Below are 5180 nucleotides of genomic sequence, written 5' to 3' on the forward strand. Positions count from 1 at the left end.
CCATGGACATGATGACTCGGAAGGATTTGACTCTGCAGAGTTTGTACTCTTAACCACAGCCAACGGATTTCAGTAGTCACAAGGGACTAGTTCTGTTTACGGTGTTTTAGGGGAAACACATCTAACCAGTACACACCCATTCAACATTTCGATGCCAGGAATCACCCTCGGCAACGTTCAAGAAAAACCTTGAGACGGGGAGGCTACAACCTCGCGTAGCATGGGATCAAATTTATACCGCGCGCTCTAAGGGGTGCCCCCCTCTCGGTCCCAACGGGAAACACCCATGCCCCCTGACCGGATGACTGGCTTTAATCCAGGGCCATGGAACCCTCATCCCGGCCCCTCTATTTGGTGTGTACAAGGAAAGAGGTTAACAACTTACTAAACCGCATTCTTTGCAGAAAAACATGTGGCAGCACGAAAGGGGAAGAACGGTAACGTGGCTCAGTCCACGTTAACGTCGGAGTTTATCGGATGACGAAGACTGGCATGCTACAACAATACCATCTTACTACCTTTCATGTCACCACATGATCAGGTCATCTCTCATCAAAGCTCACGGTATCTTCGGAACACACGGATAGTTGCCTTGCATGCAACGAGATACTCACCGATGCTCATATGCCATGCACAACCATTCAAGCAAACATGCAAAAACACCTATCATATCAAAGGTTCAAACATGCTTGCCTGGTTCGGAGAAGTCGGAGTCTAGCTCGGCGAAGTTCGTGGCTCCGTCACCTCCTCCAGAACCTACGGTATAACGAAACCGTACACTAACGTAAAAATCATCGCGTGCATAAAAATTGTTCCAAAAATATTCCAAATAAATACTATAAAAAACTAGACAAAAATATAAGCCTGACAGAAAAAGAATCAATCAAAAATCATCTTTTATTAAAAAGATATAAGGGTTTTAGTCCAGGGACTAATCTGTGATGAATAGAAAAGAACCAGGGACTTAACTGAGAAAACAAAAAACGATTCGGAAAGAAATGCGCCAGCCCAAAGAGAAGACGCATTCTGCCTAAAGGTGCCATCAGAAAACGGTTCGAGAGGGAAACAGAAGAGAGGCTGATGGGGGGGTCCACACGTCAGGTTTAAAAACTCCAGCGGAGCTCACCGGCGCCCGAAGGTGGCGGTGGTCGCCGGCGTTGAACCACGGCGAGGCAGAGAGATCGGAGGGTACCAAGAGGTTCAGGTGGTTCTTCCGCGTCGGTGGGTGGTGGACTTGGCCGTCGGAGAGCACCACGCCGACGGTGACACTTTCTCCGGCGGACGGTGGTTCGGGCGATGGTGGAGAACTCCGGTGGGTGCTGCAAACTCCAAATTGAAGTGCGGGTCAGGAGAGTGGATGTACTAGGAAGCTACTGGCAAGAGCTGAGGGGTAGAGGTGCACGCACAGGAGCGAATCGAGCTGGGTCCCGTGGCGGGTCGAGGCGGCCGGAGTTGGGGAAGAAGGCTCCCTCGGGGCTCTTCCAGTGGCTTGGCGTGGTATTGGTGGTTTGTAGAGGTGGTGTGGGTTCGAGTTCGAGCTCGGGGCCTCCTTTTATAGGCGATCCGAGGGGGTGGCCGTGAACGGGATTTCTCCGGCGAGCGATTACGGCGAGGCAGAGGTTGGGTAGGGGGTTTAGGGGGCTAGGCACCATCAGGGAAGATCACTGGTGCCGTTCCACCGCTAAACCTCGGTCGGGCAAGGCGTAATGCGCCGATCCTCGACGGGGCGGCCGTACGGGCACGGCGGCGGCAGGGAGCGCGCTCCGCGCCTACCAGTTCACGACGAAGGATGGCAGCGTGCACGGGTGAGTGGATGGCCACGCGGCGGCCTCGGGTGGCTTGGGCGGCGCTGGGCGGCTCCGTCCACGCTGCGCCTCTCTCTGGCAGCCGCAAAGCCGCTGCTGCCGTCGCTCACGGGTGGCGCACCTCCTCCTGCTCGTCGCCGACGCCCGCAAACCTCCAGGCGATCATGCGGCGCAGGGATAAGAAGGAGGGAACAGGGAGCACGGCGCCACCGTGGTACTGGTGAGATCAAGAAGGAGCTCTGAAGAAAACGACAGTGGTTTACTGAAACTGTAACTCTGAATTTCTGAACATTAACAGAAACAGTGCCCTTCAAGTGCTCGACGAAATGATTTGGCATGAAGAAAAAAATTCTGGAGCTGGGACTTGGTGAGGTGACCTCTCAATGTACCCAGAGGCTGCCTGAATTTTCTCAGATTTTTAGGAGGAGAATTCAAATGAATTTCATCAAATTTGGCAAATATGGTCCAAACTTGCAGCAAGCACAATTTGAAATATTTGAACTGGAGACCAGTGGATCTTCATGGATCTTGGTTGAGGGCTCTAAGGACTAGCCAGGGAAATTGGTTTGGAGGCAAAACTCAAAGTAGAAATGGTAGTTCCTTTGAAAACCTCCAAGGGTCAAAATAGAAGGCAGAAATTATTTTTGAGAAGAAATAAATGGAAGGAAAAATATGGGGAGGCTCAACTTGCTGGATTTGAACTATAACTTGGCACAAAGATGGGGAAAGGCTTATGGGGGGATTTCCACTTAGGTCATGGCAAGAAGAGGTTTCGAAAAAGGGGGAGAAGATCACTCCAAATGCCATAGGGCTATTTTAAAAGATCTTTCAAAAGAAATCTCCCAAGTGAAAAGCATTTGGTTTTGAGTCCACATAAGAAGGAAAAACCTCCAAGACCAAAATCAAGTCTTGGGTGAATCCAAACAAAACATTTTTTTCATAAAAGAAAGTATTTTGAGAGGGAGAGTTCTTCAGAAAATTTTAAAATAACATCCCTCAAATCAAATAAAGGTTTGAAAAAGCCAAATAAAATTTTGGGTGTCACACCTTGGTTTCATAACTGAGGGAAATACTTACTGTTGCTGTGTTGCGTCATCCTCTCCTCTTCGGAGAAATACCAACGCAAATACAAGAAATTAGGCCTCTAGATGGGATCATCGAAGAACAGAAACTTGTGGCGGCGGAAAAAATATTTTGGGTGGCTCTCTGTTGGTTTCTAGATTTTAGAGAATTTATAGAGGTGGAATCAGGCCAGACGGATCCATGAGGGCCCACAAGGCATTAGGGCGTGCCCGGTTACCTTATCGTCTCCTCGTTTTCCTTTTGGTCTCCTCCTGAAGCTTCTAGGGTCTCTCTTGTCTGAAAAAAAATCATCAAAAAGTTTCATAGCGTTTGGACTTTGTTTGGTGCTGATTTCCTAGAAAACCAAAAACAGGCAACAAAACAACAACTGGCACTTGGCATTGGGTTTATAGGTTAGTCCAAAAAAATGATATATAATTTCATATAAAACATGCAAATTGATAGTATAATAGCGTGGAACAATAAAAAATTATAGATACGTTGGAGACGTATCAAGCATCCCCAAGCTTAATTCCTTCTCATCCTCGAGGAGGTAAATGATAAAAATAGAATTTTTGATGTGGAATGCTACCTAACATGTCTATCATGTAATCTTTCTTTTAAGTATGAATATTAAGATCCCAATGATTCAAAACAATAGTCTATAATTTGACATAAAGACATCAATGCTTAGGCATACTAACAAACAATCATGCCTTTCAAAATAAAAATGCTAAAGAACGTTATCCCTACAAAATCATATAGCCTTGTCATGCTTCATCTTCTTAACACAAAATATAAATTATGCACTACTCGGTGTCATTCAAGCAATTGGTTTATACTTTTTAACGCGCTTCAACTTTTTCAACCACCACGCAATACATGAGCGCAAGCCATGGATATAGCACTATGAGTGGAATAGAATACGGTGGTAGAGATTAATATCGAGAAGACAAAAAGAGAAGAAATTCTCACATCGACGCGGCTAATCAACGGGCTATGGAGATGCCCATCAATTGATGTCAATGCAAGGAGTAGGGATTGCCATGCAACAGATGCACTAAGAGCTATAAGTGTATGAAAGCTCAAATTGAAAACTAAGCGGGTGTGCATCCAACTTGCTTGCTCTAGAAGACCTCGGGCATTTGAGGAAGCCCATCATCGGAGTATACAAGCCAAGTTCTATAATGAAAAATTTTCCACTAGTATATGAAAGTGACTATATAGGAGACTCTCTATATGAAAAATATGGTGCTACTTTGAAGCACAAGTATGGAAAAAGATAGTAACGTTGCCCCTTCTCTATTTTTCTCTTTTTTTTCTTTTTTTGGTTGGCTCTTTTTGGCCTCTTTTTTTATGGACTCTTTTCTTATTTCCTCACTGAGACAATGATCTAATAATGAATAATGATGATAATCACACTTCTATTTACTTACAACTCAAAATTACAACTTGATACTAGAATAAAATATGACTCTATATGAATGCATATGGCAGTGTACTAGGATGTGCAATGATTATCGTAACATATGTATAAAAAATGATGAATGGTGGCTGAGCCACAAATATTATGTTAGCTATATGATAATGCAAAGCAATATGACAATGAATAACTCCTACGGGAGTAGCAGAAGAATTTTCTTGTGTGCAATCCTCATTGCAACGCTGATGGTTTGCCCTTGCATCGGCGTCCGTCGCTTGCAGCACTGGTGCTCCTTGCAGGTGTTGTAATAGCGGGGAGTGGTGGCAGCGAAGCCCTTGCGGCGTGGCGGTGGTAACGAAGACGGGTGCAGCAGCCAACGACTATGTTGGGTGGGGCGCCAAAATGTGTGGCGACGGGCAATAGGGTGGGGAAGATGAAGCTTCATTGATACAAGGTGGCTTCGTTTGGAATAAATAAGATCAGAAGGCAAGCGGTGGGTGGGCCCACATGGGATACATTAAACTTCCCGTATGATAGCATTTAGGGAAAAAATTATGTGCAAATAAAATAGGAACAAACATGGGATATGCTAACTACAGCAAAAAGGAAGGGGCAAAGATGCAAAGCGCCCTAAAAAAGCGGATTGAGCAGAGTATTTATGAAAAAATGGGAAAGTTATGTGCAAAAAAAATAGGAACGAAGGGAGTATTAGAAACCATACTCAACATGCACATGGACAACATTGATATCTTTACATGTTGGGGGCCAGTGAAGGAGAAGGATCCTGGTAAGTACCACACGTGTGGTATGAAGCAATTCCACCTTGACTTTTTTTGATGGCAACTTTTTGTTTGGATGGCAAGTTTCAAAAAAAATTGGGATTCGTTTTT

Source organism: Aegilops tauschii, chromosome 4, assembly GCF_002575655.3.
Source record: "Aegilops tauschii subsp. strangulata cultivar AL8/78 chromosome 4, Aet v6.0, whole genome shotgun sequence".
Lineage (NCBI taxonomy): Eukaryota > Viridiplantae > Streptophyta > Magnoliopsida > Poales > Poaceae > Aegilops > Aegilops tauschii.